Genomic DNA, 23,319 nt, shown 5'->3' on the forward strand with positions numbered 1-23,319 from the left:
AAAAGACTGGCATAAATACCACTGCAGTTCCGGCTTTTCAGTAAAACTGCAACTTCTTTCACATTGCTTCATGCACCAGGTATACAAGCATCCACAAATGCCTAATGGCTCTGAATATCATGGTGGGAACTGTTGCAGTGGGTCAATGGTACAGAGCAGGGTCTCAGTGCTATTAGGGAGGAACTCAGGGCAGTTAGGTTGAACATGCTATAGAATAGGTATGTCCTGGACTTTTAACAGCTATGTAAGGAGGCATGTGTACGAAGATCAGAAATTCCTGCTGAAGCTAAGTGCCCTCAAATGATGCAAATGGCAGTTTGACTGAAGCTACAAATGCTTGCACACACGGCACACTACAATGGAGAAAGAAACAGGGGTTTTCAAAGAGGATTGGTACACTAAAAATGTTTCTTGGGTGCCAAACTTTTGAGCAAGATTATGAAAGTGCTAGTTCCTGTCCTTGTAGTGATGCTCATTGGTCTTTGTGTCCTTCAGTTAATTTTGGCTTGTTGCAGGAGGTTGGAGGCTAAGGAAATAACTATGATGTCACTGACGATGAAGTCCCTTCATGACACTCCTTTCTCCAGACATATATTTAAACAATACACATACATTGAGTGGTGAGGTTGAGCGTCAAACGGTTAGAATAGGGAACACATTTGGTCCCCTGGGAACACTTTTCATTCCTCTCCCAGACCCTGAGAATTACACTGAACACTGGATAGATTATGAGGGAGACACAGATTGTTGTTTCATGAAATGCACACCGGAGGAGTATGTAGAGTGGGGAAGAAGGTTGTGTGGGTTATGCAAGACATGGGACCTAAAAGATTATTGGAATAGGAGGAAGGAGGAGGAGTATTGGTTAATAAGTTAACCAAAGGGGGAGTGTACAGATGCACATTCACTTTCCCCAACCTGTGCAGAAATATACACTGAAAAGGGGCGATATAACTTTCACGTGGTTTTGGTAGGGTGACATTATTTTTTGGAATAGAAGTAGTTTTCTCACACCACAGGGATGTTTTGGCTTTTTGATTCACACTTATATGGTCAGATAATGTTATATAGTTGAAGGTTATTCCTATGATATAGATTGTGTTTTATTAGTGTAGGAGTTATTGGCCATAACAAGCAAGAGACCTGCCATGTTAGAACAAAACCTCTCCAAGCAGTTATGAATTCTATTAGTCTAGTGAGCTAGGCTACATTATTTTGCAATAGTTTTTTGATTCATTTGTTGGATTTTGCTCTTGTTATTGTACAGAAAGCTTCAAGTGGCCAAGGTCAGCGATAAAAGGGGCCCTGAATAGTTTCCAGTTCATTGTGGCAAGGGAGCCAGTTCTCAGGGGCCTGAAACGAGACTCAATACAGCAGGTACCTTCCCAGGTGATAAACAAATGAATGCATAATGGTTGTGAAGGACACAGTGAGATATACTAGAAGGCCCAGGCAGCAGCATTGTCAAACCTCAGAACTAGGATGTGAGCACAATGCCCCCACTTAAAGTTAAGGCACTTGGTCCAGTGGTACAGTCCCTTCTAAAATTAATAAATAGGAAATATTAATTTCCAGGAACAGGGCTTCAGTCATGTTTTTGTAATGCAGCTATTCATAGTGAGAAGATAACTAGGAGGCTGTGTTCCAGTACTTGCAAAATGAATCAAGGTGGGATTCACAGAATGAGCAGGTGTGAGGGACTGAGGCTAAAAGGCCTAATTGGGGAAAGAGACTGTGGCATTCTGTGGGTTGTAAGAATGTTTTGATATCATTGATTTCAGCTCACTGCATGATTGGTTTGTCTCTGTGGGGTGCTACTGTCATGATGCCTACCTCCAAGGAGTCAGGTCCGACCAAGCAACCCCAGAGGCAGGCATCATTCCCCCCAGGGAAGTTCCAGCGGGCCCAAGCTGGGGCCCTTTGGACGCAGTCCTGGCGCCTTAGGCGCCAGGCTCATGTTGGACCCCAGTCCTGGTGCCTTAGGCGCCAGGCTCATAAAGCTGGACATGTGTTCAAGTGTTTTACACTGCTCTTGAGGCCTGAATGGGACTACTTTACCTGTGGGGACTACTTTCCACCCGGGTGTGCTCGGGGAAGGATACATACCTGATCGGTAGAAGGATACATACCTGGAACTTCTTCCAAAGCTATTTAAACCCCACCTGAACAGCCACACGTGCTTCGTGTTGTTCTGCACCTAGCAGCTGGACGCTCACCGTGTCTGCTCCTGCTTCTGGACTTCAGCCACGCCTGTCAGCATCCTGGGACACCTGCAAAGGGTGATAAGAAGAGAATTGGAGAGGAAGAAGGCCTTACCTGCTAAACCTGCATCATGGAGACATCTCACCGACGATCCTGAAAAGGAAGACATCATTTTTAAAAGCATTTCGCTCCGATCGCTGCAGCGCTGCATTTCACTCACCTTTCTTGGGCGCCTCCATCTTCAGCAGCGATCATCCGGATCCGCAGCCACTTCCCAGAGCCTAGAGAGAAAAAGACAAGAACACAAGGTGAGAGAAAGAAGGGAATAGGAAAAGCTCAGTTTCCTTCTAAGACTTACCTGTTGGGTCATTCCCATTTCATTTCGGGTCTTGCTGCTTCCAGGCATTTTCCGGACCCCGGCCCCTATGGGGAAAAAAGACAAAGATATTAGATGAGCGAATGCAAAAACATTACCTGAGCGCTCATCTAGGACTTACCTGATCTTTACTGGAACTGCACGTTTCACTTCGGGTCATCGCCATAGCTCCGGCATTCCGAACCCCGGCCCCTATGGGGAAAAGACATCAACATTAGCGCTTTGTTGCAAGAAGTCTCCAAAGGAATCTTCATTCATCACCTGAAAAAGACAATGAACATTATTATTTAAAGCTTGAACTTTTGAACTTGCAACAGAACTTTTACAGCGCCTTACCAGTATAATCAAGCTTACCTGAACTCCCATCCAACCTCAATCCAGTGAAGTAACTGGGTTCAACGCGCCCCTGCGTCAGAAGCAGGATGGAGAGCTCGTCCTTTCAGACCCTAAGGTGAGACTTCACGGGGAATCGTGGAAGGGTATCGAGGAGGGTTGGAAGGAAGTGGGGGGCTCGAGCATTATTCCGCCAGATTGTAATACTCCCTTTTCACGTACAGGAGGATATTCCTGCGAGCCAGATTAGCCAGAGTTGAGGGGCCCGTCCTATCCATCTTCAGAGCCATGCGCTCCACCATTGAAGAGGCATCAGCACTCGAAACCAGGCCAGCGCCACCGTGGGAATCAGGTGAGCGTGACAGCTACAGTCTGGGTGCCTGTAAAGTTTTGGCCAATTAGAATAATGCCTTCTTATCTATTAGAATTTGAAGGATGTACCAACTAATTGAAATAATGTATAGTGTGCTGTCCAAGCAATTATGTCATGTTTGTGGGGTGGTATTTTGATGGTCGTGAGAAAGGAAACAGCCAATTATATTGCCTAGTCTTCTTTAGGGGCTTGGTGACAAGTAGCCAATGGAAATGTTATAATTACGTGGTCTCCTGAGAGAGAGAGCCAGATTGGCAGAGGTCTGGAGCCCCAACAAGAAGGAAGGCCAATTCCAGACTGGGGGACGATGCCCACGGGGACAAACTCCATGGCTCCCGGTGTGTAAATGAGAAGTTACCCCGTGGTGTAGATGGGCCGCAGGGGAGCAGGAGCAGCCAGCCACTACATTGAATGCTCTCCCCCACCTCCCAGTAGAGCACAGAAGGGCTGTTGTGTGAGGGGCATACCCCATAATGAATCTTCAGCAGAGCCTACTATTTTGATAGACCCACTGACAAAGGCATCGATCTGCAGTGACATCACAGAGAGTGGCACCATCTGAGGGCGAGCCCCAGTTTCGCAGGGGGGGCATTACAACATAATCAAGAGAGATGGCAACAAATCCCAAGGCAATGAAACAGGCAGACATCTCTACTCTACTAATGGCAAACTGGAGAAAGTAAAAAAGGGAGAGCGAGTGGAGGCTATGATCCATGTGGAGGACACTGAGCGGAGCACTCCTCTGCTCGCACAAACGGTGACCAAAACTGATTTTCAGGAACTTCTGGCAGCTATGACCAGGGAATATCAGAAAGGCACTGATGAGCTCATGAAGAGAAAGAAAAAGACCTTGGCTGTGAAGCCAGCGGTGCGGGCTGCACTCCCGTGTACCACTCACTGGTGGTTACATTTTGAGTACCAAAAATTCTTCAAAGACTTATAATAATTAAACTCATGTGTATTTATGTGTTCTTATGTTGCTTATTATTGTCATAAGCTTAAATTCCTCGAGGGGAATTGAAAATTTGAGGCAGAAATGTCACACAATGCCTATGCATTTCTGGTTGGAAACCCTTCCTCAGGGCCTATTAACTTATATATTTATAAATGCCTACTGATTAAATCTCTTAACAAAGATAATGGTAATAGTCAAATTAGAACACCCATAATATTCACAATTAGACAATAGGAAACCATATGGTAGTTTGAAATGGTCGCCAAATGGAAGCATCATTCAACAATCAAGTGTAAGTAAAAGATACACATACATTACCAATATCAGCATATGGTTAATGTTTGGATAGTTCATCATCAAAAGAGTTTCATCAATTAAATTAGGTCATAGGGAAGTTGCAAAAGAAAACAAAAAAGACATATGAACATACTGTCAAAAAATACTAATAAAAGCCTAAATTTTAGCTGCTGTTATTCTAGTATGAAGGATTTGTCACTGACCTGCTAATCGTATGTAAAAAAAACTCCACTAGAAAGTATCCCAGAGCAAAAGCTATCATCTGTGTCTAGTCTGAAAGTTAAAAAAACGTGTCATGTGTAACTGTATAAAGGTAATATGCAAGGAAAAAGTTACTTAAAAGGGGAAGAAAGAAAACTGGCGAGGTTCATTTACCTGAATGAGTTAAATCGTGTTAGTTGCTGGCCGAAGTTACGGTTGGTGAGCAGGTAAAAACTCATGCTCTATCTCTGAAAGGCTGCATAGTGTGGAGTTGCCAAGGTAGCAGTAACGCCTTCAGTGAGGTCACTGATCTAAAGAGGTGTGTAACGAAGCCGTTGTAAAATAATGCTGCTCGTACATGAAATTCAAAAACAAACGCGGTAAAAAAAGTGTCAATTACCCGAAATATTAGGAATGATGCGAGCGGCAGGCTGCCATTGTAGTGAATGAGCACAGAAGCAGAGCAGGACACGCGTCTGATGTCTGCCTGGCTAAGCTTGTAAACGCTGCATTGAAAACAGTAATGACTCAGATACCTACATGATAGAGCATGCGTGGTAGTGTGTGTGTGTGTAAAACAAAACGGACATGTTTGAATGTGGTTGAAGAACTGGATTGTGAATGAGAGAGTGATGTAAGAATATAGGTATATTATATGCGGCTGAAATGGGATGTATCAAAGAAAGAAAATATGAAAAAGGATGCTTTATAGAATAAGGAGTCATAAAAAGCAAAAAAATAAATCAGAAAAAAGATGGCAATATATGGTGAGCAGTACAGTAACAAAGAAAATAATAAATAATGGTGACATATATTCAATCTAAAAACTATGCTAATGATGGATGCTAGAGAATATAAATAAAAATGTTAAAAAATACATGCAATGAAAAAATGAAAAAAGTTCACAAGAAGCAACTTAAATCTAATTCTTCGTTCATCCCTTCAGGTGTCAAGGACCCACATTTTTCAATCCATGTCGCTTCTCTCTGAGCTCTCAACTTCTTCATGTCCATACTCTGGTCTTTGGTGGAAATAACCTCAAGTACTGTAAATCTTAATTGTGCCACCGTGTGGCCACTTTGATTGAAATGTCTTGCCACAGCTGACGTTTGATTGTTCACTCTAATGCAAGATTTGTGTTCATTGATACGTAAACGTATTTTACGTGTGGTCTCCCCAGCGTAATATATAGCACATGGACATTTAATTGCGTAAATTACATTTTCTGACAGACATGTGGCATGTTGTTTTAATTTGATCTTTTCTCCTGTTCTTGGATGTGATATGTATGGACCTTTGATGATATTGTTGCAGTTGCCGCAACTCATGCACGGGTATGTGCCTGGAAATTTATCCACTATTTTGTGTTTGGATTTTCTATTTCGTGTATCAACCAGTAAGTCTTGTAGATTGTTACTCTTTTGATATGCGAACACGGGTGGTTGCGCACACAGTTCTCTAGTCCTTTGGTCGTTCTGTAGGATAGTCCATCTTTTTAGAACACTGTCTCTGATTTTGCGACTCTGAATTGAATACTTGGTGACAAAAACTAATCCAGGTTGCGGTCGTTCTTGTTTTTGCGTTAGTAATTGGGCACGATCTTTTGCATCAGTTTTGATCCTGGCTGTAACAAGGTCATAATCAGGATATCCTCTTTCTTTCAGTTTCATCTGTAGTGTATCTAATTCTAGATTACATTCTGTTTGATCACTCACAATTCTTTTTATGCACAGCATCTGTCCAAATGGTAAGTTGCGTAAAATGTTGGGTCGATGGAAACTCAACCTATGGAGAAGATTGTTTCTATCAGTGGGTTTTGAGTAAAGTTTTGTCAGTATTCTCGAACCTTCAATTGCTGTTTGCACATCCAAATAGTGAATGTTGGGGTTCCCTATCTCCATTATGAATTGCAACCTGTTGTCGATGTTATTCAAATATAAAAGGAAATTGTTCACTTGGTCTCGGCTGCCTGACAATATTCCGAATATATCATCAATATATCTATACCATTCTCATGAAGAGAATCACTGACAACGACAAGCAAATGGACGAGGTCAAAAGCAGAATGGTCGAAGTGGAAACGGCCTTGTCTGAGCTGAACCATGATATAAGCGAGGGAGCGGACAGAATCGCTGCACTGGAAGACAAATGTGAAGCCCTGGAATCGAAGCAGGAGGACACAGAAAACCACTCCCACCATAACAATATTCACCTGCGTGGGATTCCAAATACAATCCCTGACACAAAGCTAGAAGAATTAATCTGGGACATCTTTCACTTTCTTCTGGCCCTCGCCAACAGTGCCCCAATGGAACTGGACAGAATGCACCACACCCGGCAAAGGCAAATGCAAACAACTCCACCCGACATCCTAGCCAGGATACACTTCTACAAGGTAAAAGAAGAGATCATGAAAGAGGCCAGAAACTCTGCACACATCCAATTTCGGGACACCTCTGTCTCACTGTATCAAGACCTGGCTGCGACTACACTGTTAAAAAGTAAGAACCTAAAACCACTGGCAGATTGGCTGTAGGAGAGGAAGATCATTTATTGCTGGGTGTTCCCCACTGTCCTGCTGTTTAAGTCGGAGGCGAAGCAATGGCAGAGACGCATTCCTCAGTCCGTCCGGCTTGGATGAAGGGGATGAAGGCACCACTGAATCAAGTGGAGCCCCCCTACGGGAAACTTCAGAGCACTCGTCCCGGGTAAGCAGGAGGCTCAGGGGCCCGACCCACAAAGGCAAGAAAGGTGCAAAGTACTGAGGAGAGGTGAATCATCGGAGAATGGAAGAGTTTTTGTTACATGTGGTGGGAAGTTTGGGCCCTGTATGGAGATCCTGAAAGGCCTCTCCGCTCAGGGGCTGCAAATCTCAGAGGGGACCTGACTCTGCAGAGGATCTGCTGGACATTTGTACTTGGGACATAAGCTGGCGCTGGTTTATTCCTGAAGGGTGCCTGAAACCGACAATCAGCGGGAATGATAGGTGTTCTAAAGCAACTGTTGTGGTCACAAGAGACATCATGTGAGGTTGAGTTTGTCACTCTTAAGGTTAGCTGTTTGGGGCGGAGCCGGTTGCCCCGGAGGACGTGGGCTAGACTCATGTATTACTTGTTTCTTGGTTTGGGGGGAGGAGGGGTAAATGGGAGGGACTAGTTGGGGGAGAACATTGCAGGTAGCGCACTGCAGCACATCACCATTCAGGCAACATTGCCTTATTTCACAGAGAGTGTGTAACGCTCACCTGATTCCCGTAGAGGCGCCGGTCTTGACTGGGCATATACCGTATCTGCAAAGGTGATGTGTAACACACGGCTGGCTCTTTGGGCTGGACCTCTGTGCACTGTATGTCTGACTTGAAGGGTAAGATGTCTGCAGATAGAAAATATGGGATTAAGGAACTGGGTTATTGAATGTCTCTCTCTTCTTCCCTTTCTCTTCTCCTGTAGAACCCCAAAGGTTAACGCTCTCACCTTAGGTAAGTGAACGCCGTGCTCTCCATCTGCCTCGGGGCAGGGTGCTGTAACCAGTTTCTTCACTGGAAAAGGGGAGCAGGCCTCTTGACTTCAGAGGACTGCTGTCCGTCGTTTACTGCACGAACGGTAAGTTTCGAGTAATTTTAATGTCTTTAAAGTCTTTAGTAATGATGTTTCTTGTTTTGCAGGGTTCCGGCGATGGCGGATGACGGGCTGAAGTGAGTTGAAGATGGAGCCCGTGTGATGAATAGAAGCGCCTGGAAGCACGTAAGTAAGCGCTTGTTGCCTGCTTCACGATGCGCTCTAACTGTCTTTTTATTTTGCAGGTACAAGTTCGGAGCGGCTGCAGGGTGCCGGAATACCCACTGGGTTAGATGTGGAAAGGAGTAATGGCACGTGAGTATTAAAGTTCCCCAATGTCTTTAAACGCACCTTGTTTTGTCTTTCAGATGCGGGATGCAGCGCCGAAGGCCTCCGGAGCGTGCGAAGAGTTGGTAAGCTTTTGTCTTTCAGATGCCGGAATGCAGTGTGAAGACCTCCGGAGCGCACGAAGAGTAGGTAAGCCTTTGTCTTTCAGATGCCGGAATGCAGCGCGAGGCGTTGGTGACAGCCGATGGACCAGGTAAGTGAAGAGCTGTCACTGAAGACAGTAATGCTAACCTGTTCTTTCTTGTCTTTATAGGTGTTGCTGAAGACTGGATTCAGGATGGTAAGCCTTTTTCCTTAGGCCCAGGATCAGATGCAGAAGACACGATGAGCGTTCTGCTGCAGAGGATGCAGAATAACGCAAAGCAAGATTCATCCATCGGGTGTGGTTTAAATAGCCTCCTGTAGTGCTTAGGTGTCTCCTTCCACAGCCACGCCTAGGTAAGAAAAGAGTTCCTGCTTTCCAGAAGAGTTCCAGTGTTCTGAATCTAGGGAGTGGCTCCTGCCCCACCCAACAGGAAAAGTAGTTCCAAACAGAAGAGGATCAGAGGCTCAACTGGCAGGCAAGTAAGCAGCATGGTCTGCTGCAGGTAAGTCCACCCAAGCATTATGAGCCCGGCGCTTCCAGCGCTGGGACTGGGCATATTTATGAGCCTGGTGCCACTGGCGCCAGGACTGGGTCCAAAAGGTCCCAATTGGGACTGGTTGGCACTCGGAACCTGGGTTATGGATCTGCTTCCAAGGGAGTTGGGAAAACCCTGACCTTTTGGAAGTAGAGATCATGACAGTACCCCCCCTCAATGCCCCTCCCAAACCGGGCTTCTCCGGGGGTTTTGGCTTGTCAGGAAATGTTCGGTGAAATCTTTTGATTAGACGAGGAGCGTGGACATATTCAGCAGGTTCCCAGGATCTCTCTTGGGGGCCGTAGCCTTTCCAGTCAATTAGGTAAAATAGTTTAGATTTGGAGATCTTGGAGTCCAGAATGCTTTTGACTTCAAACTCGAGTTCTCCATCAACTAGGATAGGTTTTGGAGATTTAGTTAGTCGGGTTTGAGGTTGCACGGGTTTTAATAGAGAGACGTGGAAGACCGGATGTATCTTCATGTGCGGGGGCAAGTCCAACTTGACCGCTACTGGGTTTACTATGGTAGTGATGGAATAGGGACCAAGGTATCTTGGGTTGAATGTGCGTGGCCCTTTTAGAGGTAGATATTTGGTGGATAACCAGACTTGATCCCCTACTTGATATTGAGGGGCTTCCTTCCGATGTTGATCTGCTCCTTTCTTGTATTGTTCTTTAGCCCTTTGAAGGTGAGAAACAGCTTCCTTAAAGGCTTGGGTGATTGTAGAATGCAGGTAGTCTACTGCTGGTGTTTCAAGATCTTGGAGGGGATCCAACTCCGAGGTTCGAGGGTGACTGCCATACAAAAGAAAAAACGGGGTTTTCCCAGTTCCCGAATGGACAGAGTTATTGTAGGCATATTCGGCTATCCAAAGGATGTCTCTCCAAGTTTTTTCAGTTTGTTGCAGCATGCAGCGTAAATACTGTTCCAGAGTTTGATTGGTCCTCTCGGTTTGTCCGTCGGTCTGAGGGTGGTGACTGGTCGATAGTCTCACATCAATTTGAGCCGACCGACAGCAACTTCGCCAAAAATGGGAAATAAATTGACTACCTCGATCCGAAATTAGAACCGAAGGAAAACCGTGCAGTCGGACGATGTTTTCGAGAAATTCTCGGGCCAGAGTTGCTGCTGTTGGCAAGCCTTTGAGCGGAATGAAATGTGCCATCTTGGAGAATAAGTCCACGATTACTAGAATCGTATTGTATCCGGAGCATGGAGGTAGATCGGTGATGAAGTCCATAGAAAGCGTATGCCAAGGGCGAGGTGGGATGTCAATAGGGCGTAAGAGGCCTGCTGGTCTTTCCTTTTGACTCTTGTTTTGGGCGCATACTCCACAGGACATTACAAAGTCTCTGATATCTTTTTTCCAAGACGGCCACCAGAAGTAGCGCTTGATCTTTTCTGAGGTCTTGGCCATACCGGGATGTCCTTCCATTAAAGAATCGTGATAACAAGAGATTACTTTTTTCTGTAAATCTGTGCTGGGTAGGTATAATCGTTCTTGGAAATACAATAAGTTGTCCTTTACTGCAAAGTCCTTTCCCTGCAGATGCCAATTCTGTATGTCTGCTGGAGTTACAAGTTGCCTGGCCTTATCCTTAACTTCCTCTATGGATTCTGTGGCGATTACACCCAGAATTCTTTGTTCGGGAATGATTGGTACAGGTTTAGGGTTCATCAAGTGTTCTTCCACTCCCATCCGAGAAAGGGCATCAGCTTTACCGTTCTTTGTACCAGGTCGATAGGTAATTATGAAGTCAAACTCGGCAAAGAATAATGCCCAACGGAGTTGTCTAGAGGATTGGGCTTTTGCGGTTTTCAAATATTGCAGGTTTCGGTGATCCGTAATCACAGTAACGGTGTGTCGGGCCCCCAGCAGATAATGCCGCCAAGCCTTAAAGGCAGACTTGATAGCCAGAAGTTCCTTGTCAGTAATCGTGTAATTGATTTCAGGAGGCGAGAATTTGCGGGACCAAAATGCCACGGGATGCAACTGATTGGTTACCGGGTCCTTTTGTGATAGAACTGCCCCCATGGCAAGGCTTGAAGCATCAGTTTCCACGATGTAGGGGAGTTCGGGGCGAGGGTGTTTTAAGATTGGTGCAGAGATAAATTTAGTCTTCAAATCCTGGAAAGCTTGTTCCGCCTCGGTAGACCATTCAAAACGTTTGTTTTTCTTTAACAAGGCAGTGATGGGCTGGACTATTCGAGAGAATTCGGGGATAAACCTGCGGTAAAAGTTAGCGAAGCCTAACATGCTTTGCACACCTTTTACGGAGGATGGTGATGGCCATTTGAGAACTGCATCGACCTTCTTTGAATCCATACGCACTCCACCAGGTGATAATATGAATCCCAAGAATTCAACTTCAGTCACGTTGAAAACACATTTTTCCAACTTAGCGAAAAGTTTGTGTTGACGCAATCTTTCGAGGACCATTTTCACGTGTTTCCGATGTTCAGATTCCGATGAAGAATAAACAAGGATGTCGTCAATGTAAACAACAACACACACATCTATGAGCTCTCTGAGGACATCGTTCATAAAATATTGAAAGGCGGCCGGGGCATTGCAAAGTCCGAAGGGCATGACCTGATATTCAAATAGTCCATACTTGGTGCGGAAGGCCGTCTTCCATTCATCGCCCTCTTTTACTCGTACCAAGTGGTAAGCTCCTCTAAGATCCAGCTTTGTATATATGCATGCTTTTCTGACTTGGTCCAGGAGTTCAGGGATCAAAGGTAACGGATATCTATTCTTAACAGTGATCTGGTTCAGGGAGCGATAATCTATACAAGTTCTAAGGTCTCCTTCCTTTTTTGGAACGAAGAACAAAGCTGAAGAAGCAGGGGACTTGGAAGGACGAATAAACCCATTTGCCAGGTATTGATCCAGGTATTGTCGAAGGTGAAGGTTCTCAGGCTCGGTGAGGGCATAAATTCTACTACAAGGAGGAGTAGATCCAGGTATCAGGTCTATCTGGCAGTCATAAGACCTATGAGGAGGTAGAGAGTTAGCCTGATCCTTCCGGAAAACATCTTGGTATTCTAGGTATTCGGGAGGTAACTGGGGAGTCTCTGAAGAAATTGCTGCCAGTGCAACACCAGGTGGAGGGTGACAAGTAGAGACACATTCTGGAAACTGGACCGTTCTTGCTCGCCAATCGATCAGAGGATTGTGTTTCTCTAACCAAGGTATTCCTAGAATAATCTGAAACTGAGGGGCCTTGATCACATCGAACACGATCTTCTCATGGTGTCCATCTTGACTTACTAGCGTCACCTCTTGAGTGGTATGCGTTACTGGCCCGGAGGCTATCTCCGTACCATCCACCGTAGTAATGACGTCCTTTACAGCCTTGGGACAAAGAGTTAGATTCATCCTCAAAACCATTTCATGATCCACATAATTGCCGATGGCACCGCTGTCTACGTAAGCTTCAATTGCATGTAATCGATCCGGATTATCAGGGCTAATGAGGACCATAGGTATCACGAAATGCGAGGTCACGGAACTGGTTTTCACGCTCGGCAAGAGGACCTCTATTCTTGTCGGGCGAGGTCGTTTCCCTGCTCAGAGTTTGTAACTTTGGTAACTGCAGCTCCTACTGCCTTCTTGGCAGGTTTCACCGGACAGTCTCGAAGAAAGTGCCCTGAGTTTCCGCAATAGAGGCATAATTGCAACTGTTTTCTCCTTTCCCGCTCCTTTTGTGTTAGAGGACCTTTCAGACCCCCTATTTGCATGGGTTCCCCGGGGTCTACTCCTTTGGAAGGAGTTGGCGGTTTGGAAAATACTCCAGCATCAAACTTGGAACGATCGGCCTTCCTGTTCTGCAGTCTGTGATCTATTTGAACGACTAAGTCTATATAGTCCGAACAATCTTGTGGGGGATTCACTACTTGGGCTAACACATCTTTGAGCTCTCCACGTAGACCTCTATAAAACAGCGTAATCCTTTTGTCCTCAGGCCATTGAGTTTCCACTATCAGTCTGTTGAAAGACGCAATATAAGCCAAAAGGTCTTGATTACCTTGTCGCAACGAAAGAAGCTCATTGTCCAAGGCCTGCCCCTGTGAATGTCTTGCGAACAGTTTTTCCATACTGAGCTGAAAAGCTTGAAAATCATGGAGGACCGGATCATCTTGATTTACTAGAGGGATCGACCAGTCTGCCGCATTGCCACTAAGGTACGAAAGCACGAAAGCTACTTTAGCTTGATCAGTTGGAAAGGCTGCTGGCCGGCATAAGAAATGCAACCGGCACTGATTGATAAATACTGCAAACCTCTTTGGGTCACCAGAAAATTGTTCGGGCGGAGCCAGAGGTACATTCCCAGGTAGGTTGATCTGCACTGGATTCATAGAGGATGTAGAAGGAAGATTTCCCCCAGATGCGGGTAACGGGGTCTGTCCGGCTTGTGACTGTAGCAATTGTCTAGCGAGATCATCTGTTCGCTCCTTGGAAATAATCAGTTCCCTTCTTAGAGCGTTCGTTTCCTGACGGGCTGCATGCACTTCTGCCCTTAGTTCCCCAAGTAACTGGGCTAGCTGGTCGGTATCCGAGGTTTCCATAGCGCCTGGACGGGAGTTTTGTGGTAGGCTTTGCGTTCTGTAACGCTCACCTGATTCCCGTAGAGGCGCCGGTCTTGACTGGGCGTATACCGTATCTGCAAAGGTGATGTGTAACACACGGCTGGCTCTTTGGGCTGGACCTCTGTGCACTGTATGTCTGACTTGAAGGGTAAGATGTCTGCAGATAGAAAATATGGGATTAAGGAACTGGGTTATTGAATGTCTCTCTCTTCTTCCCTTTCTCTTCTCCTGTAGAACCCCAAAGGTTAACGCTCTCACCTTAGGTAAGTGAACGCCGTGCTCTCCATCTGCCTCGGGGCAGGGTGCTGTAACCAGTTTCTTCACTGGAAAAGGGGAGCAGGCCTCTTGACTTCAGAGGACTGCTGTCCGTCGTTTACTGCACGAACGGTAAGTTTCGAGTAATTCTAATGTCTTTAAAGTCTTTAGTAATGATGTTTCTTGTTTTGCAGGGTTCCGGCGATGGCGGATGACGGGCTGAAGTGAGTTGAAGATGGAGCCCGTGTGATGAATAGAAGCGCCTGGAAGCACGTAAGTAAGCGCTTGTTGCCTGCTTCACGATGCGCTCTAACTGTCTTTTTATTTTGCAGGTACAAGTTCGGAGCGGCTGCAGGGTGCCGGAATACCCACTGGGTTAGATGTGGAAAGGAGTAATGGCACGTGAGTATTAAAGTTCCCCAATGTCTTTAAACGCACCTTGTTTTGTCTTTCAGATGCGGGATGCAGCGCCAAAGGCCTCCGGAGCATGCGAAGAGTTGGTAAGCTTTTGTCTTTCAGATGCCGGAATGCAGTGTGAAGACCTCCGGAGCGCACGAAGAGTAGGTAAGCCTTTGTCTTTCAGATGCCGGAATGCAGCGCGAGGCGTTGGTGACAGCCGATGGACCAGGTAAGTGAAGAGCTGTCACTGAAGACCGTAATGCTAACCTGTTCTTTCTTGTCTTTATAGGTGTTGCTGAAGACTGGATTCAGGATGGTAAGCCTTTTTCCTTAGGCCCAGGATCAGATGCAGAAGACACGATGAGCGTTCTGCTGCAGAGGATGCAGAATAACGCAAAGCAAGATTCATCCATCGGGTGTGGTTTAAATAGCCTCCTGTAGTGCTTAGGTCTCTCCTTCCACAGCCATGCCTAGGTAAGAAAAGAGTTCCTGCTTTCCAGAAGAGTTCCAGTGTTCTGAATCTAGGGAGTGGCTCCTGCCCCACCCAACAGGAAAAGTAGTTCCAAACAGAAGAGGATCAGAGGCTCAACTGGCAGGCAAGTAAGCAGCATGGTCTGCTGCAGGTAAGTCCACCCAAGCATTATGAGCCCGGCGCTTCCAGCGCTGGGACTGGGCATATTTATGAGCCTGGTGCCACTGGCGCCAGGACTGGGTCCAAAAGGTCCCAATTGGGACTGGTTGGCACTCGGAACCTGGGTTATGGATCTGCTTCCAAGGGAGTTGGGAAAACCCTGACCTTTTGGAAGCAGAGATCATGACAGAGGGGCTCAAACCTTTTTGAATACACGGGGCAGGAGACCTATATTCTGGGGTTGAAAGCAATACATTTTCAGATTACCATGGCAGACAGCTCTGCTAGAGAACTTTGTATGGTGTCCTGTAATATAAAGGGTCTTAACTTTCCGGGGAAAGGAAAAGTCAATAGCTCGTAAACTGGCTGAGCTCTTTGTGGATGTGGTTTGCGTACAGGATATGCATCTCCTCGCTGTTGATGAGAGGAGCATACAATTTGGTTGTTTCACTAAGAGTTACTTCTCCACCTCAGGGGCAAAAAAGAGAGGAATTGCATTACTCTTTAGCAGGGAGATACCACTAACTGAGGTCACAGTGAAGCAGGACCGAATGGGAAGGTACATTCTAGTAAAGGGTCACCTATATGAACAGACCCTCACATTTTTGTCAATCTACTGCCGGAACAGCACGCATGACCGGTTCTTGGGTACTATCACTCCAGACTTTGTTTCATTTGCAGAGGGCCAGTTCCTTGAAGGGGGAGACTTCAATCTAGTCCCTGACCCAGATAACAATAAGACCCTACTGCCCTCTAGGACAGATTACACGAGAGCGATCGAGTTTGCCAAATTTCTCAGAGAAGTGGGGCTAATGGAACTTTGGCGACTCTTCAATGTAGGTATGCATGACTACACATTTTATTTCATTGTCCATAAAGAGCTCTCAAGAATCAATTTAATCCTATGTCGAGTAAGCTATTCCCATGCCTAGAGGGCATTAATATTCTGTCAAGGGTTATATCGGACCGTGCCCAGGTGACAGCACGCATTCGGGCAATTGGCTTCCCAGTTCGTCTCCAAAAGCCCTGTAAGTTGCAGAACTCTTTATTACAAGATTCAGCAATTAAGGATAAAATCTCTAACACCCTAGAATGCAATTTTAGGGAAAATTCCTCTGTGGGTTGTTTTCCAACAACGGTTTGGGATGCCACGAAGGCGATGATACGGGGGGGGGTGTTGAGTACAAGCGCTGAGGCACATAGGAAAACTGGGCAGTTGCAACAAGCCAGGCTGGAGGAGAGGGCAGTAGAGTGAGATAAGGCACATACATCTAGCCAATCCACAAAAACAGAGAGGGAACTCCAAAAAGCAAAGTCCACCCTGCAAATGCACCTAGCCGACAAATCTGCCCATGCCTTTGCGTATACTAAACAATTTGACTATATAAACAGTAATAAAGCGAACCGGCTCCTGGTGGACAAATTAAAAGAAATAAACGCGCGGAATAGCACCCGAACACTAAGCTGCCCAGATGGCTCCCCACTGATCTCAGAGCAGGATAAAACAGACACGGTCATGGATCATCACAGGTATGTAATGTCGGGGGCTCCAATTGACAGTGTGCTGCAAACCAGATATTTGTCCATAATCTCCCCAGGGGGATGTTTTCCAGATCAGTTGGATGTTTTTGAGTTCCCCATCACTTTGGAAAAGGTATTAAAGGCAATTACTGCCCTGAAAAATGTAGTACCAGGCACTGACAGGTTCACTGCACGACTTTGCAAGATCTATGCCCTCATCCTAGCCCTTCATTAAGTGCAACTGTTTAACTTCCAAGCCACAGGCTGTATTGCGCCATCTATGGAGGAATCCCTAACAGTACTCATATGAAAACCCAGAAAATACCCATAAGATTGCAGCTCATATCGGCCCATAACGCTAATGATCAATGATGCATACATCTTTTCTAAGATTTTGGCAGTCAGACTCGCTAAGGTCCTGAGTGACCTAGTACACCCGGATCAAATAGAGTTCATACCGGGCCGCATCACCCAGACAACATCAGGCACTTTCTGGACTTAATTGAGAGTGCCACAAGGGAGCGAGTGGAGCTGGCGGTACTATCTCTTGACTCTCAAAAAGCATTTGACCTACTCGATTGGGGGTATATAGGCAAAAAACTGGCCCATTTCGGGTTTGGCCCAAAGTTCATCAAATGGGATCTGGCCAACTATCAATATCCCACTACATTCCTGAGAATTAATGGAGTGCAGTCCCCAAAATTGACTTTCTCTGGGGGTTACTTATCAGGGCTGACCCCTATCACCTCTAATAATATTTGCCCTTTTGATAGAGCTGTTTGATACCAGAATCCACGCCAATCCGCAGATTCAGGGTCTGCGGCTGGGAGACCGCAGCAACAAAGTCTCCCTATATGCTGATGATGTCCTCCTCTCCCTGAATCAGCTGGATGACTGCTTGGAGGCACTTTGGCAAGACATCTTGGCGTTCAGTGAGGCACCAGGCTTTAAGGTCAATTATTTGAAATCAAGCGCCTTGGGGGTAAATATTCCATGCAGACGCAGGGATGCAGTGGTGAGCACAGGGTCAATCGCGTGGGTCAAAGCCCGCATCACTTATCTTAGCATCCAAATCCTGAATAAAGTCAAGAAAATGTATCAGGCCGATTTCCCTCAGTTATTCAGACCTACGGACGATCAAGAGGTGGAATAAGCAGGAAGTGTCATGGCTCGGAAAGATTTCCGCCCTCAAAATTAATCTGGTCCTGAGGTTCCTTTATCATTGCCTCTCTCTGCCTGTAACAATCCCTGAAAGAGAGCTTCGGAAACTACACAGAGGGATGATGAAATACATGTGGGGCAGAAAAAAGCTGAATGTAGTTAGGAAAGTCATGCTCCAGAGCACCACTACTGGCGGCCTTGGAGTTCCAGAAATATCCAGATACTGCCTAGCGGCACAACTATGCCACTCCTTTGCGCTACACAACACAGACCATCCACCCCATTGTAAGCAAATAGAAGAGTCATGGAGCACAACCCCGCTCTCGACCCTACCCCAACTAGGGCTGATACTCTGTGCCCCGGGGCTCGACCCGATGACTTCCACAAACAATGCGGTTCAATTCTGGAGGAAGGCGCCGAGTCGAGGGAGTGCCAGGGGCTCCCTGAAGCTTCTGACATCAGTTTGGGATAACCCAGAATTCACACCAGGTATCGGATGGGCAGGGTTCCGTAGATGGCGGGAGGGAGGTTTGCTGCAGTTAAAGAATTTATTTGACAATGGGGTCCTGTTACCCTTACTGGAAAGTAAAGTTCCAACTCCCGGAAGCAGAAAGGTTTCGGTACACCCAGCTCCGGCATTGAATGTTACAACACAGAGGAGGTAGAGAGCTCAACGCATTAGAACACACTTTAACAACAGCAGCCCCGAAGGGAAAAGTCTCGGTCCTCTACAGGCTCCTATAAAAAGGGGACCCTTGAAGAAGGACAATTACATGCTTAAGTGGGAATGGGACATGGGGGCAGAGGAATAGGGTCGTATTTGGACCCGTACACATAGAAGTTCCAAGTTTGTCACAAATAAGGAAGGGGCGGAGAAGATGTGCTACAGATGGTATGTTACCCATGAAATCTTGAATAAGAGCAATCCGACGCTATCATCGCAGCTCTGGAGGGGATGTGAGGCCATGGGATTGCTCTTCCATCTTTTATGGTCCTGTCAAAAAACAGCCCAATTCTGGAAAGAGATTCTAGCTAAGGTTAAGCTCATCACAGGGTTAACGATTCCCTGGAATTCGTGGATAGTACTACTGGAAGGTGCATGTGATGTGGCGTTCCCATTGACAGGACGCATGGCAGACCTAATCATGCACCTCCTCACAGCAGTTAAGATCACCATCGCCCGACTCTGGAAACGCACTGAGGGTCTGGTGGTCGCCATGTGGTGGGCGAAATGTTGGACACAGCAGTGGCTGAGGAAATTACAGCTGCACGCCTAGGGAAAATGGGGAGATTTCATTGTATCTGTTCCCCCTTGTTTTATTACGCTGAACAGTTTCCAGGTGTGGTGCATGAAACACTGACCCCTTGAAAGAGGACTTAGACCCCAGGCGATAACAGACGCCAGTCCCACTAACAGAGTGGGCTAAGTGCCAATCTCCAGCCTGTCTCAGCCGACACACAATCCTCAGGATTGATCCTCGTAATGTGGGTAGGGGATACCTTCACGCTACTAGTTTCGGCAATGTGATGTCTTTATGTTATAATCTGCTGGCTCCCCGATTTATCGTTTTGTTGTCATTTGGTTGTTCCATTTGTTACTGTTTTCTCTTGTTAATTTGAAAATGCAAATAAAAGACGATATTGAAAAGAAATAAGAAGTCTAGCATTATAAATGAACAACACAGAGAAGTATATTACATGATGCCTTTTAATCTCTTTGTAAATTTTACATTGTAGAATCATACAATGACAGTTCACTAAGTGTAAAGCGGATTTTGTCAAGAATGCTTTAATTGTATTCTGTATCCTCTAAATTCAGCGTGGCAGAAAGCCTGTGTGATACTGACCACTTAACTGTATTTATTGAAGCAGGCGCTGTTAGAAAGTGTAGAAATACAACAGGGCATTGGAGACCATGAGGAACAAATCAAGACTTCAATTAATTACTTTACAAAAATAGGCAACCTATGCATCACGTGGTTTGCTGATACATTGTGCTGAATTCAGATAAGCAACAAGCATTGGCAATAGCAACAGTTATGACTTATTTATAGACATGGGGAAGGCATTTTCCAGGCATTGTCATATTGGTACTAAATGGCCATTAATGGTAGCATCTGGAAAATGGTGCATGTACCTCGGCATATGATACCAGTGCCTGGAAAATGCCTAACTAATACATATACAAAATTCGAAACTGTTGGCTTTGCCAATGTTTGTTTTTGACATGAATTCAGTGAAGAACATGGGTATTGATGATAAATCAAGTGGCTGAAGGCAGACATGGTTAAGACATTTATATTACACCAGTAGCACATGTAAAGCACCAATGAAACCATAAGCACTCAAAAAACTGCTTCAGTAAAAACCCTGCCAGGGATTTCGAGTGCAACATTTGATTTTAAGACTTGAGAAAGGAAGCTCAAAGATATCTCAGAAGGGTGTGTTTTTGGTGGGGAGGTGCAGGAAGTGGGTGGGAATGGCATTAGGGATTAGCATTGAAATGGACAGTCAATGGGTCAGTAAATACCTAACAACTCCTACAAGCATTGTGTCCCTCCTCATGTGCTATATCTCCCTAGCTGTACCCCAAAGCATTTGTTTTGGCATATTGCTGGCAATAAAGTACCACTTATAGACAACATTGAAAAGACTGGATGTGCAATCTATTTACATCACATGTCCTCTGGTCCAGATCTGCAGATGACAACACAGAAAAGAGACCCAATGGCTGGCACTTTTATCTATCATATGTTTTTGCTATTGTAAGTGTATTGCTATTTATTTTCCCAGCCGTAGTTTTGGTGTCCAACTTAATCACGGCAATTGTTCATCAATGCTTGTGAACACAGGTAGGAACACAAGAAGTGATTTCAGACCATGTATTGAAATGACAGAAAGCAGACAAATGTGATAGAGCAATGAAAGATCCATTACAAAGGGAAATGGAAAGTAGTATTTTTGAAAGAAGTACAAAATAAATAGCTTCAGTCCCTACAGGTGGTGATTGTCAGGCTAGCTGGGTCGAGCTTTGTGGTAACCACTGGCTCGGATCAGCGAGTGACCGTCCAGAGATTCGGTTTGGTTTCCTGCATTTAGCAGACGCTTGGGGCCTGGTACCTGATGGGCTCTGCTAGGACAAGATTCAGCGTTGAGCTGATCGAGATATAGTGCGATCGTTCAGCTGGTTGGAGGAACACAAATACCAGCACCAACACCTTCACTCCCATTCAGGAAGGGGGAAATATGGTGTGACAGGTTGGTGTGAGTGAGCGGGAAGCTTCAGCAGGTCTGGCCCTCCTGGCTGCTCTGAGGTCGTTGAAAAGTGCTCAAGGACAGGATAATCCACTTTAGGGTCTGTTCTCATGGCACAGAAGATCTCTTCCAGATTGGTTGGTCTTGTTCCACAGCACTGGTCACTCCTGATAATCCCTAGTAGTGTTTATGGGGCAGATCTTCCTTCTGTCTTGGATGAGTCCATTGTTAGCAGTCAGTGCAACTATCCCAAAAGAAATCCAGGTGAGTGTCCCCAGAATGTTTCTTCAGACTTAAAGGATCGTTGAGGAACTGAAGGTATGCTGTTGAAGGGGTGCAAGACTACTTCTTTTAAGGGCATAAATCCTCAGGTGATTCATGGGTCTAAAACCAGCCTGCCTTAGGGGACTAATCCCTGCTCCTGGTGGGAATGGACTTCACCCTTTTGCTCTTGCACCTGAAAGTGTTTTGCTACAGGGGAAGTGGAGGAGACAGGAAAGAGAATGAGAGACAGCCCACCATCCCCTATTAGCTCCCTGCTCCTTTTTTCACTGCTTCCCTCACTGTGTTCTTCCCCCTATGATGGTAAAGTGCTACAATCCTTACCGAAGCTAGGTCCGCACTCAATAAATACCATAATAATAATAATAATAATAATAATAATAATAATAATAATAATAATAATAAAAGTGAGAAACATGATGGAGGAAGGCTTCTTCCATTGTCCAGAGAACTCCTGCCTATCCTATTACCGCCCGTTCCCTTCTACTGACAACAAAAGATCTTTAAGCATGCAGAGTTCTGGAGTGAGGCTACTCCTTAATGGGTGTGCTCCTTTGATACCTTGGACCACGGCCACTGGCTGCTGTGTGGCGTCTCTGCGGAAGGGGGCAACTGGCCCTCAGAAAGAGAATCAAAGCGAGGATGGGTTCTCTGGGTTTCTGTCCTGTCGGGTGGCAGTATCGGCCCATCTGACCCTAAATCACATTCCATCCCACAGCAGAGCTGACTCACAGGAGCTCACACATGTGCAACATCAATTGGTTTGTGGCGGCCACGATCATAAGTATCGCCATGCACTATGCCCTAAATGTAGGTGTAGCTTATTCCTAGAGATTACCCTGCAGCCAGCATGCAGTAGACATGTTTGTCGTGATTTGGGTAAAGGGGGCAAATCTTAAATGTTGCCCCTGTGCTGCAGTGATGTTGCTGTCCCTGCGATGGTTGAATGGGCATCTTGTGACCTTTGAAACTGCTCTGGATCACGAGCAGAGCTGATGCTGCGGATCAGGCTACTGATGCAGAAGGGCACATGTTCACTGCTTTTGGCATGGAGTCGCGACTAAGGGGAATCTGGTTAGTAGATTACCCCTTTAGAGAAGGAATCCCTCGCATCATTTTAGGTACTAAAATGTAGTCTGTAAATAGGAGATTCCCATGTGACCGGCTGGGGAATTCTAACTTTTGAAATAATTCACATCAACAATTGATCATTTTTTGCTTCCAGTGCAGGAGGGATATTGTATCTCTGACCTTGAGATAGAACCTCGGCAGGAATGCGACCATGACCCCTTTATTCTGACCTTTTGGTGTTAGGCCAGTTGGTACCGCCTATATCAAAAGGCCAGGATGTACACGACAGGGTCCTGTAGAAAGCTTGATAGAACGGGATACTACTACAGTGGAGGAACTGTCTGACAGGCTGATCCCTTGTATCTTATTTTTAATTAAAGGCTGTCTCAAGTGTAACAAGTCTTGTGAAGATGCCTTAACTTTATTAAAAAATATAATGCCAATGGCGACAACTGTCTTAATGAGGCAATATCACTGTAGCTTTCAGTGGATGCAGGGGCCGAAATAGTCTACAAAAGAATGTAGGATGCTGAAGGGCATCCTCTTTAGCGAAGTAAAAACATGCCCGAAGACGCCTCTGCAATTAGAACTGCTAGATTAAATTGCAAGCAGGGATTGGATGATACATTATCTTGCTGGAAGCCTAACATATGAAGTGAACTGCAGAACGCTGCCTGCAGCAAGAACTCTACTATGTTTTGGAAGATAGTAGATTGTGGGCTTGATACTAAACAAAACAAGAATGACAGGCGTATTAAGGCGAGCATGTGGGTGAATCATTTTTTTATACTATATAACTTTCCTTTGTCAGTAGTGCCTATGTTGCCCACAAACTGTTTAATAGCTCTTTCTAGGTGGGCCCATACAGATGACAATCAAATGGAGTTTT

The sequence above is a fragment of the Ambystoma mexicanum genome, chromosome 8 (assembly GCF_040938575.1).
Source record: "Ambystoma mexicanum isolate Mex_15411 chromosome 8, UKY_AmexF1_1, whole genome shotgun sequence".
In the NCBI taxonomy this organism is placed as follows: domain Eukaryota; kingdom Metazoa; phylum Chordata; class Amphibia; order Caudata; family Ambystomatidae; genus Ambystoma; species Ambystoma mexicanum.